This window comes from Meles meles, chromosome 13 (genome assembly GCF_922984935.1).
Source record: "Meles meles chromosome 13, mMelMel3.1 paternal haplotype, whole genome shotgun sequence".
Taxonomy (NCBI): Eukaryota; Metazoa; Chordata; class Mammalia; order Carnivora; family Mustelidae; genus Meles; species Meles meles.
Window position 1 is genome coordinate 23007092 of NC_060078.1, and position 22279 is coordinate 23029370.

The 22279-nt window shown below is 38.5% G+C and overlaps 1 protein-coding gene across 7 annotated transcripts in view; it reads right to left on the reverse strand.

The window, feature by feature from the left end:
- RHOBTB1 (Rho related BTB domain containing 1) overlaps window positions 1–22279 on the reverse strand; it is a 121144-nt gene that overhangs the window by 90142 nt on the left and 8723 nt on the right. For all 7 annotated transcript variants that reach the window (XM_046027458.1, XM_046027454.1, XM_046027459.1 and 4 more), the window contains one exon: window positions 15648–15749. The gene's annotated coding sequence lies outside the window, so the exon portion shown is untranslated. The remainder of the gene's footprint in view (window positions 1–15647; window positions 15750–22279) is intronic.

The window sequence follows — 22279 nt, forward strand, 5'->3', positions numbered from 1 at the left end:
TGTATTGTACAAAGACACTGACGTAGCTTTTTTGATCACTTTCAAGTTGTGCTTTTAGAAGTTGGGGAAATGGGGCGGTGCCTGGGTGGCTCAGTGGGTTAAGCTTCTGCCTTTGGCTCAGGTCATGATCCCAGGGTCCTGGGATTGAGCCCCACACTGGGCTCTCTGTTTAGCAGGGAGCCTGCTTCCCCCCTCTCTCTGCCTGCCTCTCTGCCTACTTGTGATCTCTCTCTCTCTGTCAAATAAATAATAAAATCTTAAAAAAAAAAAAAAGAAAAAGAAGTTGGGGAAATGGAGCAATTGAGACCATATAATCTCTTCCTCCATACCCAAGTAAAAGCCCCAGAAAGCAGACTATAGGACTTCAGACATTTTTAACAGTCTTATTCTAATGTCAGCAAGGAAAGAATGGGTAAACTAGGGGAAATGCTTGTTTGGTATACACAAGGCCAACTGGGTAAAACCTTCACCGGGAAACTGCATTTCCAGTGTGGTCTCCGGTGGTATCTGGCAGACAGCTCATTCAGTGCTATGGATGAAGCTTGCTTCGTCCTGTCATTTAGCAGAAGGGCATGGTCATCTGCGATTGTCTGCCTGTAATTGTCAATACCAACCCTTCTCTCACTGCTATAATAAAGAAAACAGACAGGTTGTGGTTGTTGGCAGTTCTCTCCCAGTTATGCACATTGCATAAAGAAGGCTTCCTGGGCTTGAATACAGTGGGGCTGGGTGATGTGAGTGGTAGTCACAGCTTATATTTGGCACAACCAAATGCTACCCTCTTTAGGTATGTAATAAACCCACCACTCTACCCATGAGACATGTATTTATTCAAGAGACAAGGAATATGATGATGACAATATATGACTTTTTCTTTTAATCACCTTATGCCAAATATTTGCTGATCAGTACAACTCAGATCCATATTGAATATTAATTCTATATTTCTTGGTTCTTGGTAATTGTTCAGTGCTGCCCATTTACTGGAGGAACCAATGCATTTTTGATAAAAATAGTTCACTATGAAACTTCAGACTCGTTTTTGAGTCCAGTATAGTTCTTCCTACACTTGCGGTACACACAATAGAAAAACTACCAAACACCACAAGAGTTAAATATTTTCTAACAATACTAAGCTCGAAAAGAGCTTATATAGCATTTTCTCTGCTTGCTTTACATTTATATTTGTGTCACAATACAAATAGGGCTTTTACAGTTCAAGATTAATGCTATGGTTTTCTGTGTTCATTCTATATCATCCAAACTGCAGTTGGACCAAACAACAACAAAAAATAATCAACTGAATGCTGAACAACTCATTGTGAAAATATTCATGGACGCTCCAAGTCAATATCAGGAAAAAATGCCCTAGAATATATGCATAACTCACCATTTTTATTTTGGTAAAACTTCAGGGAACTCGTGATGATTCCCTATAAATAATCTATGGACAGCTCTGCCAGAGATTGGCTCTGGGCAGCTAGTTTTTATGGAACGCTCTTATTATCATCATCATCAATAGTAGTGATAATGTTATTAATAATATTAACACCTGAACCTAGAGTCAAGGAGATCATCTCTTTGATATGTAGAGGGCTGTTTTTCACCTTATATCTGAAGTCTTCCATTGGTTCAAAAGCAGTTGATTAAAAAGTAATGAGAACTAATAACCTAATTGCTGTATCTCCAAGTATCATCATCAGCTTAACGCACACAACCAGTAGTGGGGGATTAAATGGCAGGCTCAAGGTCTGTTTAATCTAACTTTTGCTAATCTTTACTAAACAGCCTTGTCAGATGTAATTTGCTTAATGGCAACCCCGCTCAGAAAGCAGCCTTGTTTGGAAGTAAAATGTCTACTGGTGTTAATACAGGTCTCCTTTTTAAATAGAAACAACTATGGTACAGAAAGCAAGAATGATTTTAGGTTTAAGACAGTAGAGTTCATGAATCCTTTAACCACGTCTATGGGAATAAATGTTTCTAATGTGGAGCAATAAAGGCAAAAGTCAAGAAATAAATTGCATATCATTATATAATATGTCTGCTAATTTTTCTTTTATGATTTTCTTTGGATTTAATGATTCAATATAGGCTGCCTTGAATATAAATGTAAGCAATTGTTAAGAAAATTACTTCTAAGAAAACAAAGAGAATCTTTCCTCCATTAAAAGGTTTTCATCTGTTAAACACTCTCATATCTTGGGGCAGATTAGATTTTAGTGTTTAGAGAAAATGAGATGCCGGAAGCTAAGATTATCACAAAATCACAGGGCTGGGGGGATCATCAAGAGGTCATTTAGTTCATCTTCCTGTCTCCATTCAAAATAGCATCCAAGAGAGAAAAGTGATCATCCTTTTTTTTTTTGAAAATAGTCAGCATAAACTATATTCGAATTTTGTCTATATATAGCCCTCTTTGGTTTGGCCTTTTTTTTTTTTAATATTTTATTTATTTATTTGACAGACAGAGATCACAAGCAAGCAGAGAAAGAGGGGGAAGCAGGCTCACTGCTGAGCAGAAAGCCCGAAGCGGGGCTCGATCCCAGAACCCTGGGACCATGACCTGAGCCGACGGCAGAGGCTTTAACCCACTGAGCCACCCAGGTGCCCCGCTGGCCTTTGTTTTTAATAAGTACTTCATTTCTGAAAGAAATTTGAAAAAATTATTTAGGGGGGTATAGCATAGAAACATTGGAATAGTGAGGAGGGCAACACCCTTTGGGTTTTGCACTCAAAACAAACAAACCTGACATTTCCAAACTCGAGGAAACATAAAGAAAAGAGGACTGGGAGAATGGGAGAGATTATGGATTCAAACCAAGCATGAAAGGGATGAAAAACCAAGTGTAAGGAGAATAACTTAGTACTATGTGACTTGCAGAGGAGAAGGTATGGGCCATTTTGGGAGAGACTTTACTTAGATATTATGAAGAATTTATTCACATGAGGAGGTATGCAAAACACTGCAATGAGTTCCTGTTTGTTTTACACAGTGTCAGTCTTCAGCGATGGTCTTTTCTTAAAAGTTTTAAGGTTAGAACTAGCTTAGGCAAAGTAGTTTACTGGAAAATGGAAGGACCGCCTCATTAAATGAAATCAAACTGACCTAATAAATACCATTTGATATCTATGATTCTTTAAGATGAAAACATCATCTCCAGAATTTTCTATCCACCCTCATAATAGGAAATATAATATTCCTTTTTAAAAAATATTTTGTTTATTTGAGATAGAGAGTGAGAAAGATAGCACGAGTAGGGGGGAATAGAGGGAGAGGGAGAAAGAAGCAGGCTCTCCGGTGAGTAGGGGAGAGAGACGCGGGGCTTTATCCCAGCACCCTGTGATCATGGCCTGAGCTGAAGGCAGACACTTAACTGTCTGAGCCACTCAGGTACCCCAAGAAACGTAATATTCCTAATACCTAACATGCATGGTCAAAATCCAAAATATTTCATCTGTGTATCACTAAGCTCATAACTAGTTAGAAGTGCCCTCACCTCTATCCCTACCAGCTCCAATTAAATGGGCTTAAGACCTTTTTTTCAGATTAGTTTTAGGTAAATACTATAAATGTATACTTGGAAACAATTAAACCTATATTTCAATTAACATTTTGTTATAATAAGAACTGGGTTCATAACTACGTAGCCAGACCCAATAAAGAGAGGAATAGACAATGAAAGACAGCTACGAAACTGCTTGGTCAAATAATGATCATTTATTTCTTTTTGCTTTTCCAGACCCCTGGTAGGGAGTATACGATGAATTTTTAAGTTTACTGTGAACAAATGTCTTTGTGTTGCATGAATTTAAAAATCTGATTCCAAGATCTATGACCAGGCAAGGTTTTTCCACATGTCCATGAAGATAAACGTGCCAGGGACAGAACACACGTCTTGGGCATGAGACTGGGATTTAGGCTTGTTTAGAGGAAAGAGCCAAAAGGCCCAGTATTTACTCTCCAGCAGTCAGGTGACATTGATCTGCTTCTCCTAGTGAGGGCCTGTGTTGCTGTTAGTGGATTCTAAGTAAGACAGAAGTTTAGTTGAAGGGGCATTTATCAGACCTGAGTCTTATCTCTATTACTCACTGGCTTGGTAAACCTGTCCAGGTTAACTTTATTTCTCTGAGTGTGTAAGCCTGTCGTTTCTTACGCACATCAGTTCCCTTTCCTGTGGGGTGGGGAAGGTTTTGTGATAGCATGTATGGGAGTGGCTATATTTTAAAAGCAAATATGGATGAGAGATGACTCTTTTAGTCTCATGTTCCAGAAGTGGAACTTTTCTACCTTTGCACGTGTGGCTGAGAGTTTTATGATTTTAAAATGATGTAATTGACGACATTTACATTAATTAAAAAGCTTCTTTCGAGCAAAATGCCAATATATTGACTTACAATAAGAAATAAATCCATCAAACTAATGAGTTATATTGACTGATTGCTGTATTTTCTCTCTGTAGCTATAGGTATATAGATATAAGCATCTGAAAAGAAGAATTCTCGTCAGTGAACTGACTACCAAGTGAATCTGGGTTCATAAGCTGGAATCTGGAACCATTTTCATAACCTGGAAAATGTAAATGGCTGATGTTTCAAAGCCATGACAACCTAATAGATTTTTCTCTTTTCAGGGATACATTTGCTGCATGGTTTAGAGATCCCTGATCTTGGGTCAGGATCTGCTTATCCCATTAGGGCTGGAAAGGCACCTCCCATATTTGCCCCTTTGAATTTCCTTTTTCTGTACCAACTTCTGATGGACAAGAATACTTACTTGTCAGAGTTTTTATTTGTAAGAGTCTTAAAGTATAGACTAACAGCTGAAATTTTAAGCTGAAATACTTTTTATTAGTTTGCATGGAAATGCTAGGTAACAATTGTGTGAGTGCTGTGTTGATTTTATCTGGAAGCTAGATTGAGTTTCAGCAACTTGTCCATATAGGCAGTGCTGGAAAATCATGATATTTGGTGAAAAGTTCTCTCTTTAAAAATGAATAAGTGCTTTTACTTAGCATGAACATTGTTTTTCAGTTTTTCCATATAAGAATCCCTCCTTGAAATGTTTCTTTTTGGCAAAAGCTAACAGAATTATATAAAGAGATGACAATCGATGAAAACAGAAACACCATAATAATGGATTCTGGGATTACAAGACTGAGAACTGGGAATCAAGCCCAGTTCAACATTTACAATAATGGGATGCTCACTTGTATTTCATGTTCTGTGAGGGGTGGTGGAATATGAGGGGGTGTGGGGGAGTCTTATCTGGTCTTCTGCCCATTTAGTTCACTGTTGCATCAGAAAGTGATATAAATTCACAGTTCTCCTGTAAGGCTATGTGAGGACACTGAGTTCTCAGGGGAAAAGGATATATCCAATTTAGAAGCTGCAATATGGGTCAAATAAATGTAAATGGGAATAATAAATGCCATTGGAAAAGTCTCAGACTGGGAAAAGCTTTGGGGTGTTAGATACTGGAACTGTGGCATGTAAGGAAAGCTATAATAGCATTTCATTTGGATATTTCATTAGCTGGAAGGATTTTTAAAAGGATGAAATTTCTGTACTTCATACATTTAGCTTATACTCTGGTATTTGGAAAGTTTTTTTTGATTACACATTTTTTTTTTCTACTTTTATAACAGAGGAGATGGCTAAAATCTCCCAATTTGTATATTTATATTTAATATATATTAATATATAATATAAATATATAACTATAAATATAACATATTTATATATGTGTATATATATTTATTTTCATATAATGAAAACTATACACACACACGAGTTTTCATTATATGAAAAGAATCCACTGTGCTCATTTAAGGGCCATGTGCATCGAACTCTGAGACAGAAAGCAGCACACTGGAGTGTGAATTCCTTTTCTAGCTGGTCTCTAAGCAGGAAGCCTGAGGACGGTATTTCAATGATACTCCTCTGTACTAATGCTCCTTGTTTTTATTTTTTAATTTTTTATTTTATTATTTATTTTTAAAAAAGATTTTATCCATTTATTTGAGAGAGAGTGAGCATGACCGGGGAGGGGGTGGCAGAGAGCCAGAAGAAGGGAGAGAAGCCGACTCCCTGCTGGGCAGGAAGCCCCACAGGGCTGATCCCGGGCCCGTTGGGATCCAACCTGAGCTGAAAGCAGACGCTTAACCGACTGAGCCACCCAGGTGCCCCAATGCTCCTTGTTTTAAAAAATTTATTTTTAAAGGTCTGTGCCCTGATAAGTAGACAGTGTTCAACAGATCACACAAACTAAAAGCAAATCACACAAGCTAAAAAATATTACTTCATTATATATTATCTTACTGGTAGATCTGATGTGATAGAGTTTATATTTCAATATGTATGAAATTTTTAATAATAAAAATATTTTCACAAAATTGGTATCACTTCCTGGATCTTTAAGTACATTTTAATTTTGAAAGAGACAATTTCTGGATTCTGGAAGCATTTAAGTACCCAACATACACAATGTGTTTTAAATCATCTGCCTTTGACAGCTAACATGCCAATATTTAGACTTTATCAGAAATTTTTGCATGTGAAATTAGGGCTGGAATCTTTGCCATGAATTTATAAAATTCTTAGCTTTATTGGCAAAGTTTAAGAGTCTTGAGATCAATAAACAAGGGAAAATTATGTTATAAATGACTATGAAAAGAAAAGTATATTTCTAATTAATTAAAAATTTGACTTATGAATGAATAAACTTTCTGGTGCTTTGTCCTCTACAGGATTAGAGTATGAAATGATATTAGAGGGGTGTTCCTGGGTTGTGCTTAGGGAGCATTTTGAGAACCTTGGACTTCCCATCCCACAATCACTGAGAAGCCATTTTGCTGACAACTCAGTAGAGTGCAATTCGGAGATATGATGCAAATGATAGAGTTGTGGGGACGGCATTGTTTTTATTAAACCTTCACGCATCACTCCTGTGTGGCCGCGTTTCTCCATACTAGCAGCCACAGCGACCTTCTCAGTGACACAAAAACTGATCCAAAAAGTGAAAGGGAGAAACGAAGGGCCATAGCTGCATGTTATGCCACAGGCGGGTGTCAATGATCGGGTTTGTTTACTCTTCCACTTTCGCCAGATGTAGTTATAAACCTTTGGTTCTTTATTTTACAGTTAAGATTTTAAGCTCTGAAAATCTCAACATATCTTTTCCATGTCGCTGGACGGGTGCCATGTGGTCATTTTATAGACGGGCCGTTGCTTACCCACATGGATGAGGGCAGGGAGGAAGGGGGCTGGTTGATTTAAATACCCTAACTGAGAATTTACTGTGGATTTAAAATCTCTGACTTAATGTTGCATTAACTACTGGTGGCTGCTTTACTGCCTTTAAAACATGCATATATAATTGGATACTGTAATGCTTTGCGGGTAAAATAAATACCAACTCACACTAAAATAAATACTCTGCATGATGAAGTTCATGCAGACATAAATTAATCATTTACCAGTTAACCAATATGCACAGGAAAGAAATAGATCACTTATTAAAGGTTGCCTCATCTATAAAATGGGAAAAATAAAATGCTGATATATTTTACAGTGGTGCTGTGAGGGGGAATATATAAAATTATTGCTGAGCAGTTTATAAACCATAAAATGCAGTATGAACATTAAATTAATAATATTTGTACTAATTCAGATTCAACACCCTCTGCATTAAATATATCTTTTTGCCTATTGAAGCATATACAGAACCAAGCTGAGGCTCCTTATTTAATTTTTAATGTGTCTTTGGAATTCTGCAAGGCATGGCAGAAGTCGCGGGTTATGTCAAAAACTTTTTGATGGCTCACTCCCACCATTTCTAAGATAAAGTACTTGGCCATTCACATCCCTGGTCCCATTTTTAAAATCCTCTCCCAAAGAGCTTTATGTCTTTCACTTGGACGGAAATGGTAGTTGTGAAGGGAACATAGGCTTGAATTTTTTAATCAGGCAGAAATTGTTAATATGCTCTGTGCTTCGGTTTATTCTAAATGACAGGTTGAAATAGGGAAGCATTGTTAGCCTGGGGGCAGGGTGAGTGCGTTGTGCCTCTGCAGTTTGCATAACCAGGGTAATCCCGTGCTGGGACAGCAGTGTGGCCCAAAGCCGCTGGGTCTCAAGGCCATCTCACTGCTCAGAACTTAACAGGCTTGAGAGATAAATCAAGCTTCTATTTCTCAGTTCCGAGTCCAGAAATATCATTCAGGGACAGGAGGGAGAACTAAGCAACACAGCACATAGTTCCTTTCTTCTTATTCTACTGTGTTTTTCAAGGGAGTCTTATTGTTTAGAAGACCAACTTGTACAAAACCTATAATCTACTCAGCACATTTTTAACATTGTCAATATCCCTTTGACTCTCAATGATAAAACACATCAGATGTTTCTTCACTCACTTCCTTTTATAGGGGCTGTTAATATAGAAATACTCTTCATCTTCCACTATGAGATGATACATGGCTGACTGGAGATGTCTGAAATATTGCCCAATTTCCCTAGTGTATCATATGTCACCAACAATAATAAACAGTGACTAATCTTTGGTCATGAACTACATTTACGGCTTTCTTGTCATCAGGAAGTTGGTATTTTCTTGAATCATGTTTAAGGATCTAATATTTGTGCTAGGAACATGTGTGCTAAGAAAAGTATACCTAGATCCAAAGAAAAATAACTCCCCGTATTTTCTTTCATTTGGCCATTTATAGATCTTAGCCTTTCCATCTGTATCTCTCTCTTCCTGCCCCTTTATTTTGGATCAGGATTCACACAGGAGTATTCTGATCAGGAATCTAGTTTATCCCAGTCAGTTCACCATTTTGGTGATTACAATCTTATCTAGTAGGAAAGGAATATGGCTAAAATGAAAACTTATCTCAGTTAAAGCTCATCAGTGATCAAAAGGAAACACAGGGGCGCCTGGGTGGCTCAGTAGGTTAAAGCCTGGTCTCAGGGTCCTGGCATCAAGCCCTGCATCTGGCTCTCTGCTCGGCGGGGAGCCTGCTTCCTCCTCTCTCTCTGCCTGCCTCTCTGCCTACTTGTGATCTCTGTCAAATAAATAAAATCTTTAAAAAAAAAAAAAAAAAAAGGAAACACAGTGAAACTGTTTCTTCCATTTCCAAAATCCAGCTGGGGGTTGGGAGATCAGAGTTTTCCTAAAGGAGGTATAGTGGCAGAGGAGCAGGAGATAAAGGCTAATAGAAGGTGAATGAAGGCTTTGAGGGAAATGCAATAAGGTCAGTAAGTGTGTAATTCCACTTCAGTTCAATTAATATATATCAGGTGCCTGCCAGATACCAGGCTTTGGAGTAGGTACTTGGGATACACCAGTCAAAACTCATAAAAACCGCTGCCCTCATGAAACTTACATTCTAGTGGAGGGAGACAGAAAATAGATAAATGAGTAAATTATAGAAATTATTACAAGGTGACAAGTATTATGGAGAAAAATAAACCAGGGAAGGAATAGTGATGTGTGGGAAGGTTTTGCATTTTTAGAAGGATCGTTAGTGAGGATCCTTTTGAGAAGCTGATATTTGAGCAAAGACTTGAAGAGAAGCAAATCATGTGGATTCCTGGAGAAGACTGTCTCAGACAGGAAGCAGCAAGTTCAAAGGCCCTGAGGCAGGGACATGTCTGGTGTATTGGAAGAACTGTAAGGAAACCAGAGTGGTTGGAGGGCAGTGAATGTGGGAGTCGGGGTAGGAGATGATGGTCATAGTGGGCTAAGGCATATACGGCCTTGAGGACCATTGTTAGGCTCTAGCTTTTAATCTGATTGAAATGGATGTACTGGAGAGTTCTGAGTCAAGGAACAAAATGATCTGACTCATACTTTACTGAAAATAGACTGCAGGAGGCAAGGGTGAAAGCAAGGAGATCAATTAATTAAAATAAACAGTTCACCTCTCCTCTCTGCATACGTTTAATGGCTATGAGCCAGAAATTAATGAGAGACAATAGTTTACAATTATATGTAAACATACTGAAGTTGTAACTACACAAAGCTAAAACTGGTTGGAAGAGAGAATTCAATAAAGCAATCAATTTCATTTCTATAACACCAGTTGGTGAGTTTGAAACCCTTTTAAACTAAGGTCATGAGCAATGATAAAAAATAACCATTAGGGTTTGGGAAATTCAAACATCTATTGCTAATTAATAGATTAAAAAAATCTCCCTCCTTAGTACATTCTGGGTTGTGGAAGTAAGTAAGTGTGGATTGAGATGGTCCCCTCACATGCCTTTCAGTCCCTTGCCTCTCAGGAGTTGAAAGTAAGGGAACCTTGAGTTAAGAAAGCAAACCACCAAGAAAATGAAGGGAGCCATAGTGTAGACTATGCATAAATGTTTTCGCTTTCAAATATAAAACATTTGAATGATGGGAAGATAAAAAAAGAGAGTTGGTTCTTCTCCAGGGAACAAAGAAAAGAGAAAAATAAAAATACTAATAAAAGGTGAATTTAGCCTTATAGTCAACTTTCCTGGCAGTCAGAATTATTAGGTTATGAAACAGAGCTCTCCCTATCTCTCCTGAGCCAGTTAGGCTTAGAACAAATTGAACCTAAAAAAGTTAAAATTCACAGTAGGAGTGCCCACTCAGAGCTCCATTTCTCTCTCTGAAGTAGGTTACTACATTCACCTAGGGAAATTTCTATTGAATTATAATTAGGTGGCTAATTAAAAAGTGGATTATCAACTATATTAAAATATGCCAGAAAGATGTGCACATCATTCATACTTTAATTTAGGAAATCCACCTTTTCCTTGAAAAAAAAAATTCTCACTGGGAAACTCCAGGTATAAAATGTACCTTTCTTTTTTCTTCTTAAATCACTGTTACTGAAGTAAGTCTAAGATTTTTTGTTCGTTGAGGTAATGGATGTATGTTGAGATTCCTCTGTTAATAAGAAGTACCTACATACAGTTACCATTCTTAGGAGGAGAACCAAGGGCTATGATTAGAACCCCAAGGCAATGCAGGCTCTCCAGAAGAAGCAATAAGTACCATTTATTCACTTCTAACTTAAGTCAAATGCTGTATCATTGAATTCTCTCAACAACCCTATGACATAATTTTCTGCCTATTAGATGAGGAAACTGAGCTCAGAGAAGGCAAATTATTCAAGGTCACTCAGCTTGAAGTTTATAAAGCTGAAATTCAAAACTCAGGTCTGTTTGACCTTGAAAGTCTTGGATTAAGCCAGAGTTTCCCCTCTCTAAACTGTTTTAACATGAAGCTAAAACTATTTTGTCTCATTTGATTCATTTTGAAATTGATAGTATTTGTCCATAATATAGTCAAGATCTTATTTTAACCAGAAGACCATATTTCCCAGCCATTTGTCCAGAAATCAGCTTATTTTGTAAAGGAAATGATCATCAGGAGACCCCTGAGCCCTTTCTAACAGCAGGAGTTAAAAAGTAACAGTCCCCTGGTACTGTAGGTTACCTTTTACTTGTCTCTTCCTATTTGTTTCTAATTCCTAAGAAGGTAAAAATTAAAGGATAGCCCACGAACTTTGGTACAATCCTGTCTAGACCAGTCTAGTATTAAGTGGGTCAGTCCATTCCTGAAGGCCCCTAACAAAGGAACAGTTCATCTGGATGACCTAGCAGATAGGCATGACTGAGTCCACTTGTGGTGGACTTGCTGAATTGCTTATAGGACTCAGTCCTGATATGATGAGGGTGATTTGGAGTTCCTGTCAAACAAATAATGACAATAACAATGGAATTCTACAAACATTCTCTGAGGGCCTCCTGTGTGTCAGACATTATGCTGACATTACAGACATGATGTCACTGTTCTCTTGGGTTTCTCAGTCTTGCCAATATTGACCTTTTGGATCAGAGGACTTCTTGTTATTGGGAGGGCTGTCCTGGGCATCCAGAATAGCAGCATCCCTGCTGGGACTCCCCAGACACCCATATCATGCCCACGGCCCCCAGTTGTGACCTCCAAAAGTATCTCCTGACATTACTTAATGTCTCCTGGTGGGGAAAAGCAAAATCACCCCTAGTTGCAACGAATCTCTGTTTTACCTCCTTAACAAGTCCAGGAGATTGGTACTGTTAGGTTAGTAATTTTATTGACGAGGAAACTGCAGCTCTCCAAGTTTTAGGTAAAACTCCGCAGGTCTCACAGGTGGGAAATGAGAGAGCTGGCACGCACAGAGGCTGCCTACCTCTTTCGAAGGCTGTTAATGGTGTGGTTGGAACCCACAAGTCATGATGTGCCCTCTCCCACCCTCCTCATTCTAGATCTCATCGTGGGGGTGCAGCCCCGGGAAGGAGGAAGGCATGCACGTGACAGTGCACGGAAACTTTATTGTACCATGGCCTTTTATTTGGCAGATTTACTCCATTTTAATTGGAATTCTGGAAACTAATGAAAAAAAATTACAAGTGTTAGATGGTCTGTTCTCAGGGTTTTTGAATCTGTCTGATTTAATTCTAACCAATTAGCATGCTATTACGGAGGAGTATTATGTTGAGAATCAATATTACACTAAACACTAATATTTTATTCAGTATTAAAAATTTATACAAGTGGTAATACAAGTGCTTTATTCCTACTTTGTCTAAATGAGAAGAAATGTTTCTTTAGGGCGATTCCAGTTACCAAGAAAATGTTATCTTCTTAGGATACTATTGGCATTATAGTTTACAGAGATCATTGCTTCAAAGAATTAATAACATTTAATTGAATGAAATTTGTTTATTTTATTATAAAGTGTATGAGTCTTTCAGCATATCAAAAATATATTCCATTTTATACTTATATCTCATGATAAGAGGTCAACAAAAGTACATTATTGTCCAATATTGCCAGGAAGGTCAAAATAACTCATACTTATCTTGGTTTCAGGCTATCTGTCCTCTTTCCCTCCCTCCCTTGCTTCCTCTTCTTTTTTTCTCCATTTGGATACTCTATTCTTATTTGATTAAGATATAATCTTGGGCTGGAATTGGAACCTAAATGTATCTAGACACTGCATTCCGTATCTTTTTTGCACAGAGGAACGACTAAGCTTAGATAAACGGTAAACTAGATAAACGTCTAATAACCACCTAGAGATAGTTCAGTTAGGTGTGATTTCAAAATTGGGTTTCAGGTCAGCTCTCCATATTGTGCCCCCAGGTGCCCTTCCCAGCATCTGGCCTTGCCATGCACTTTGGTTTTAGAGCCTGGGCACAGGGCATGGATTCCATGGCTCTTCCTGACCTCTCTTCTGTGTGCCTCCACTCTCCTATATTTAGTAGCTTCTTCAAGCTTCCAAGCTAGGGCAGTTTGGACCTAATGAAGGTATTTACAATTTTTATTACTTGTGTACTTTAATTCACAACTTCTCAAGTATCTGAAAGCTTTGAGAAAATGACACTTTTAAAAATAGCCCTATATCATGCTTAGTGAAATAAGTCAATTGGAGAAAGACAACTATCATATGATCTCCCTGATATGAGGAAGTGGAGATGCAACACGGGGGTTAGGGGGATAGGAGAAGAATAAATGAAACAAGATGGGATCGGGAGGGAGACAAACCATAAGTGACTCTTAATCTCACAAAACAAGCTGAGGGTTGCTGGGGGGAGGGGGGTCGGGAGAGGGGGGTGGGGTTATGGACATTGGGGAGGGTATGTGCTATGGCGAGTACTATGAAGCGTGTAAACCTGGCGATTCACAGACCTGTACCCCTGGGGATAAAAATACATTATATGTTTATAAAAAATAATTTTTTAAAAAATTAAATTTAAAATTTATTTTCAAAAAAATTAAATTTTTTTAAAAATTTAAAAATAAATAAATTTTTTAAAAATAGCCCTAATTTTGTGAATTGTTATACTCTGTTCCTCAGATTTAGAAAAGTTTTGCTTCATGTTTTAGTGCTATCCTAACCAGGCTGGCAAGATCAACAAGTTAATATGCATATACCTTGAAAAAGCTACTCTTTGGGAAAAGGTTGTTTGTAATTCTAAAGGCATATTAGACGTTAAAAACTGCCATGCAAAATCAAAGCAAAAAAAAAAAAAATCATTGAATAAATTAAGCTAACCGAAAAATTAGAAATTGGAAATAGGTTCAGCATAGTAATCACCATTACAAATAGGAAAATTCAAACTAAAAAAATAACATTTAATGGGTTGACTTTTCTAAAATATTGATTGGATTTCATTAATAAGCATTTTATGCATATGGCTATTTTGAAAGTTCCTTTAAAAATGAAAGACTAATGCCTTAATGAGAGGTATTATTACAAGAACATATTTGAATCTGGCTTATGAAAAATAGGACTTGAGAATTTAAAATGTGTGCATAAAATGCAAATGGATTTAATTAACTGAAAACCCATAAGACAGAACTTCTTCAAATAAGCAATTACTTTGGGGACTAATAGAGTAAATAGGATCCTGAATCATTAGCACAAATATCCATATGAGAGAAGGATCAGCAAATTTTATTCTTTAAGTTATTTATGCACACATGGTAATATCTCATTAATTTATGGTTTCAATAAATTTAAATCTTGATAATTTTTTCATGAGCTGGGCTGACGTTTACCTTTGCTTTTGCAAACACTTTATTTATAAGTAGATAATATATGGTGTTTTAAACATTTATTTTCAATCTTGCATACACTTTTTAGACACAGAATAAACTATTTTCAGTGAACCTCAGGCACTTTACAAGCTCCTACATACATCCAATCTATATGCTAATAACAAAATGTTCATATGATTTATTATTACAGGTCTCCTTAAGGATTTTTACTTTGTAATGTTTTGTTGGAGTTACTATATGTAGTTTAAAGAATAAAGGCCACATTTGTTTGAGAGTTATCTCTAATCCAGCCTGCCCACAAATTAGGAGATGCCCACCTTCCTAACTTGTTAGAATAAATGAAATGTATTAATGAATATTCACAACTTTACATAATAGACTTTTTCTTTTAAACATGCATTGGAACATAGAAAGAAAAGTAAAATACAATGAAGGGTGAAAATAAATGATTTTGTGGGTGGACAAAGGGACTGAACTGTTTCAAATCATTTTAAGTCCTGCAGGCACAATATTCTGGTGAAAGAACTTAATAATGTTGCCCTTTCTTTAAGAGCTGATTTTGCTCACGTGGGGTGACTCAGTTCTTGTCACTTGCAAAGTGAGATGTTTTTCCAGTTAAAGACAGTCAGTGCCAGGCCAAAAGGGTGGCTGCTCCAAACTAGGGCTTCTGGAATGAAGAGAAATGCCACTGCCCAGCAGTCTGGCATTTCTAAATCTTTCTTTTATGTGGCCATGACTTTTCAGAGTCCACATGTCAATTTGCACCCAAGAATTAAAAGTGTGTATCAAGTGGGTAGAAGAGTTATGTTATTTTAATCATCAAACACATATGTAGTTCACAATGACTCCAGTTCTAAGCGAGATAAAACATATGAAACTAGAATTTATAAAAACCACAATTTCACCAAATTCTCCTTTTTAATGAAATATTCTGAAGACAGATCTGGATAGGATTCATAAATCATGCTACCTTCACACCAGAAGCATTTCCATTTCTTTTGTAAATATTGAGAGGAAATCAGGAGGAGGGGAAAGGCAAATCTTACTCCAATTAGTAGTTACTTACCATATGAAGGGGGAGAATGAACTTCCGTTCCATTTTCGTAACTTAATCAAGAATACTTGATGAGAGAGTTCCCTTTCATGTGCTTCTTGAATGTTATAATATCTAGGGAGGAGACAGAAACATGGACTAGTTCATCGTAAAGAAGAAAACTGCCCCAAACTATACTAGCTTCTCATGTCAGTGGTTAGTTCTCATCTGGACGAGAGCTGTCACAGCCAACTCTGTGCCCAGCTGCCCACAAATTCTGAGCCAGATAGACTGAAACGACCACTGTCACAAGAGAAAGAAGACCGAGGGTTGAATCCCACTCAGTACTTGTCTGAGTGAATTTTATGTCCTTGACTTCACCAAGGTTCCACTCCCTCACTGCTCTGGTGGGAGTAATAATATAGTCAATGGCTTGTTCTGATGATCAAAGGAGATGATGTCTGGAAAGACATTTAGTTAACAGTGGAAGTGTTTAATTTATTTTCCCTGACTCTTCATCATGAGGATTTGGGGTGGCTTCCAAGTAGAGAAATAATGAAATATGAATAAAAATAACAGTGTTGAGAGTAAAAAAAGGAAGATGGTCATATGCCACCTACATTGGTCAACATTTGAGATAATTTAAATTACTTTTTGGATTTGAATTTCTTGGTAATTTAGATAAAAGGAGAACATAATTTCTTCGATAACTTCTATTGTTAGAAAGGAGAAAATATGTTACTCCCCCGAAAGAAATTGTCCTCATACAAAATTCCTAGAAAAATTTTTCATGGAAAACACAACATTCGAACAGTGAAATAAAATGAACTACTTAACAAAGTGGGCCTGACTACCTACCATGAAAGCTGAAGGGCAAAACACTACTTATGCTTGGAGGTAGTTATTATCACCATAAAATTGTATTATTCCTAGAGACAAACATGAAGCTTGAATTAGGATAATACTAAATATAAGCCCACTGATACCCAGCTAACAAATCACCCAGCACTTCCCCCTTGTTGTGCCTTCCTAACACACACACATGCACGGAGCTTCTTTCCTTAAGTTATGTTCTTAGTAGTTGGGGGGTGGGGAGCTTCCAAAGGAAGTCACTGATGGATGGTGACTGTAGGCCAGTCACTGCTTAATAGGGCATGGAGCTGCAAGGATGAAGTGTGAACCTAGACATGATACAGGACTGACAGCTGCACCCATTCCACGGGACCAATCCAGAAGGGAAAGGAAGAGAAAGATACAACCAGATGATTATATAGTTGACCCCTGAACAACGCAGGAGTAAGGGGTGCTGACCCTGCATGGTCAGAAATCCACATATAACTTTTCACTCCCCCAAAATGTACCTACTAAGAGCCTACTATTGACTGGAAGCCTTACTGATAGCATAAGCAGTTGATTGACACACATTTTGTAAGTCCATGCATTACATACTATATTCTTATAACTAAGTAAGCTAAACAAAATGTTATTAAGAAATTCATGAGGAAGAGAAAATACATTTATAGTACTCTACTGTATTTATCAAAAAAATCTGCTTGGTGGACTCTGCATATCAAACCCATGCTGTTCAGGATCACCTTTATAGGTGAAAAAAATCACAGCTTGAGTCCTCATCCTTGAGATCCCATGTTTTTTCTTGACTTCCTTGAATCTCACTTCCAATCTTGCAAGAAACTCAATTTTCCTCTTCTGGCTCTTCTCCCTTCCTTAAATGTGGGCCTTCATCAAGGTTCTCCACTTGACAGTAATTTCATGCACACCCATGGCTTAAATGTCTTAAATTAATACCTTTTTCTCATGCTTTCTAGGCTGGATCCTCATCCCTATTATCTCCTGAATTTGCTTTTCTTTCTGTCCCTAAAATCAGTGGGATTGCCACTCTCCCTGGCTTGAACATGTGATGTCCTCTTCATTCTCCCCCATCACTGTACCTTCCAAACACACACATCTAACTTATCATGACCACTTTGAGCACAAGAAGTTCAACTTCCCTTGACATTCCAAGGCCATCATCTTGGCAGAAACTCATCCCCTGTCTACCATCTTCCATCCAGGCAATGGCCTCCCATCTCATGTACTCTCCGCTTCCAGTCCCCATTAGTTCCCAGCTCTCCTGATGATCCCAGTTTTCTTCCTAAACATCATGCTTCTCCACCTGTTTGAAAACTTCTGACACTTCCAGTGAGTGTAGGATCAAGTCTAGGCACTCCTCAGCAGAGCTTCCCAATATCCCAGATCAGTGCATTTACTACTTTCCACATAACCTCTCCAACCATACCAAACCATTTCACTTTACTCTTCCGCTCCTCCACAAAGTGGTTTGCCTCTGTGATTTTGCTGACTAACTTTCCGCTGTCTGAAATGCTCATTTTTTAACATCCAGTTCAAATATTACCTCTTTCAGGGATATTTCTGAATTCTTGTGTAAGAATTTAGTGTACCGTTCTCTGCAAACCCAAGGATCCTTAATTGCAACCTTACCACAAAAATCCCACTTATAGTACTCTGACTATATGGTCTAAACACAGTAGTCCCCAAAACCCTCATAAGACTTATAGTCTAGGTAGGGAAACCCTGCCTTATTCACATTTCTAACTTCCATGGGGGTAATAGCCGATATTTCATTATGTGGGTGCTCTATAAATTATAGATCAGATGATTTTGAAACATCCAATAGCACTATGAGAGGCTCTGAATGTAGGGTTAAGAACATTCTAGAAAATATTTTCTGAATAAGTGACAATAGCAAGACTGTCCAGATTTGGGACACTAAAGGAATGGAAGGAGAGAGGATGAGAAAAAAGAAGTACAGATGGGCACGTTATTTTTCTCTTTTTTAATTTTAACAAATTTGATCATTTTACAAAGATCAAGTAAGGTGGTTTGTATCTGAGGGAAGATGTTGCATTCGTTCCAGTGAATCAGATCACAAAATATTTAGTCACTCTGCATTTGAGATTATCACATGAAATATAGTTTATGGAAGATCTCCCATTAGGGCTGGAAAATACCTTCCTGGTACCTGTCTTAGTGCCTGGCACATGGAAGACATTTTAATATTTGTTGACTGAATGAGTGTGCTTGCTCATCCAGTGACCTCTCTCCAGCTGCCCTCCAATCTCCTGTTTCCCTTTCAGAGCCAAACTACTGCATATAATTACCAGTAGTCATCTTCCTTTTCTTACTTCCCATCAGCAGCGCACACCTCTGCAGTCTGACCTTTGCCTCATCACGGAGCTCACTGGCTGACGTATCAACTTCCACCTCCACCCCCGCATGCGCAGACCATTGTGGTGTAGCCCGTGCTAGGAGGGAAGCTGAGGCTGCAGCTCACCTCAAAGGAGAACGGGCTGTGCGATGCGTCAGCCCACAGTCTCCTTCTGGGATGCCTGCAAGTGGGTGAGGCGAGTCCATACCGCTTCATGAACATTTGGTTTATTTACCCTGGGCGCACGTATCCCTGGATGGAGGAACAGGCAGTACTGTGTTCCTAACATTCCTTGCTGTCAGGTTCACGTTTTCTCTCCAGTCAGACCCCAGGACTTCAGACTCTCCTGTGCTCAAATTCCACCCCAGTTCCACTCTATCGTGGTCACCAACATGTCAGAATGGCTTTCTTCTCTATCATGTTAGCTCCCTAGGCATCTCGTTAGGAGAGATGTAAAATACGAAATGTAAAATCTTCTTGAATAGGCATGACTGCAAATAGACCCAGTTAGAACTCTATTTCCCATACATATCACTTAGCGATTTTTCTTTAATTCAAAACAATTCTCTCCTGATCGGTGCTCTCCACGCTTGCTAAATAGAAAAGCAGTTCTCAATATTGTACATTCAAGCCAACTGACCACTCCCACCATCTTGAAATGAAATCCCTGCTCCCGTGTCCCCCTCCACCCCTGCCCCCATGATCCAGCAATTTCCTGGGTTTCCTTCTATTAAACTACTCCTTTCATCCTTTACAAGCTCACCATTCACTACTTGGCTGTTCGAATTCCTTAAGACTTTCATTCCACTACTCACTCTGTTATCTTCCTGTAGGCAGTCAAGTCCATCTACGGATCCGTCAGAGCCAGAACTATGGATTAAAGATGAGTCACAAGTTTACATCCAAACCCTAGAGCTTTCTGACAAGCTCCACACCCACAATCCAGAGTCTTTTTGCTCTGTCCTCTAATGTTTCCTACAGAATTCAAACTCCACATGTCTAACTGAACTTAGCGTCTGTCTTTGCAAACCTGTTCCTCCTCCAGTGTTCCCTTACACTTCCGCACGGGCGCCATGTCAGTATTGCAGAAGACGACCCGTCCATTTACCTCCTCCCTGTCCCTTGAATCCATTCATTTTTAGGAATCACCACCACCTCATCCTTCCTCCCCTAGGTCATATTACCAGTATCTCTGTACTGAAAAATGTTCAACTGGTCTGCATGAACTTCTCACCTTGCCACCTCATACTCTGCATTGTAGCCAGAAATATTTTTTTGAAATAGCAAATTGACGATGTAACTCACTACAATCCCCCCTCCCCTCTCCCAACCTTCTCACTGGTTCTAGGATGAAGACATATTTTTTGCTATGGCTTAAGAGCCTTTCATGGTGACAGCCCCTGATCACATCTCCAGACTCATGCTGTTCACCCCTGCTCTCGGTACTCCGGCCACTTGATCTTCCTTCAGTCTCTCCCATTGCTTTTGCTCTCTTCTTGCCATACGTCATAGCTTTCTACACCTTCCACGTCATGCCTTCTGCCTCTACTCCTTGTCTGGTTGACTGCTATCTGTTATTTAGATCTCAGTTTCCAGAACTTTGTATCTCTTCTCTGTGGCATATTTACAACAGTTTCAGTTTCATACCGATTTGTGTCATTCCTTTACTGTCTCTCTTCCCCACCAGCCAGCCTGTAGGACAAATGAGGGCAGGGATACCTGAAGACATTCATTGTATCCTAATAGTGTCTGGCGCTTAGTGGGTACTTGGTAAAGCTGACTTTACTGAACATGTGTATAAAATGAGCATGAAAATAAACACATATAAATTCAGTGTGAAAAATGTACCCATTGCGTAGTGTTTGAAAATTCTAAAGATAAGCACAGCATTGAAATCAGTAACAAGAACATTGGGAGCTTTTGGAGGATTTCAGAAATTAAAGTAGGAGGGCTTCTTTTCTCACACAGTTTGAGTAGTGGGTTGATGCGACTGATGGGGATTTTTTTTTTAAAGATGTTATTTATTTATTTGACAGAGAGAGCAAGCACATGTACAAGCAGGGGGAGGGGGAGAGGGAGGAGCAGATTCCCCATTGAGCAGGGAGCCCGATGTGGGAGTCGATCCCAGGATCCTAAGATCATGAGCTGAGATGAAGGCAGATGCTTAAGCGACTGAGCCACTTGGGCGCTCCAGTGATGGGGATTTTTTTAAATGAAAAATTTCACTTGGGCCGAAGCAACTGGTTTCAGCATATAAGAAATAAGCTAAGGTATGAAAATAGTGCCTTCAACCTTATTCTTGCCATTTTGCCCCTACATATATTGAACAAGAGCCATTATAAGGAAAGGAAGAGATGATTGAGACCAGGGACATGCTGGAGAGGCAAAGGGGAGAAGAGGTTTCAAAAATGTTTTAGTCTCCGGGTTGTGGGTATTCTGCTGGGTATGTCTTTTTATATCCTTGCTTCTAAAATCCATGTCATTACATGCAATATAATTGTCTCTGCTTCCATATGGCGACAAAATTCTAGCAACTATATCAGGATCTCAATAAATAGGCAAAACGAAAATGTTGCATAAGTTGTTTTCCTTCAGTTACTTTGCAAATAGAAACCCCCCAATAATAAAACACAAATTTTGTAAATTAGAATAGTATCAGTTATGAATGCCATTTTGCAATTATGAGAGTAAAAACATTCCACATTGAAATAAGAAATGCCATCTGATTTCAATTTAACTCAAAGGGGGAAAAACACATTCCATTTAAGAATGACAAATAAAGCTGTCAATGTGATCCATTTATAGCCCTTCTGAGAATGCCACAAATCCACATAATGTTCTGAGAAGCTAGTTATTGTATTCGCTCTTTCAAAGAGAGAAGGCGTAGAAGTCCCCATGACAGACTGTTATCCAAGGAAACTAAGGTTAGGGGGAATAACTCAATGTTGTTCAACATCCTAGGTGCATCCGCCTTCAAGGGGGAGAATGAGAGCTTCAGGCATCGTATTTAAATAGTGTGCGGCAGTGGAAAGGGTGAACTGCTGCAGGGACTGATGGGGTGTGAGACAATGCAGAAAACCCTTTGTTTTCCTAGTCTGTCCCCCACCCCTCCTCTGAGCTCTGCCAGGGCCTCACTGACCTCACGAGGCCTCTTCCTTCAAGGAAAGCCATAACATCTTCATGTAAACGTCCAAAGTGTCAGTTATTTTTGGACATTTATTATGGGTTATTTCAGGCTCCAGGACAAGGACACTTGACACAAATGAACATTGGAAATATAATCCATTCTTTGTTATGATACTGAAACTTCCTTCTTTTAAGAAGCAGTTTGCTATTAAATACATATCCATGTATTCATATAAAAGTATATATAAAACACGACCCTCTGCAGGACATAACTGATTATATTTTTCTCCTTTGCATTGGCTGATAAAAAACT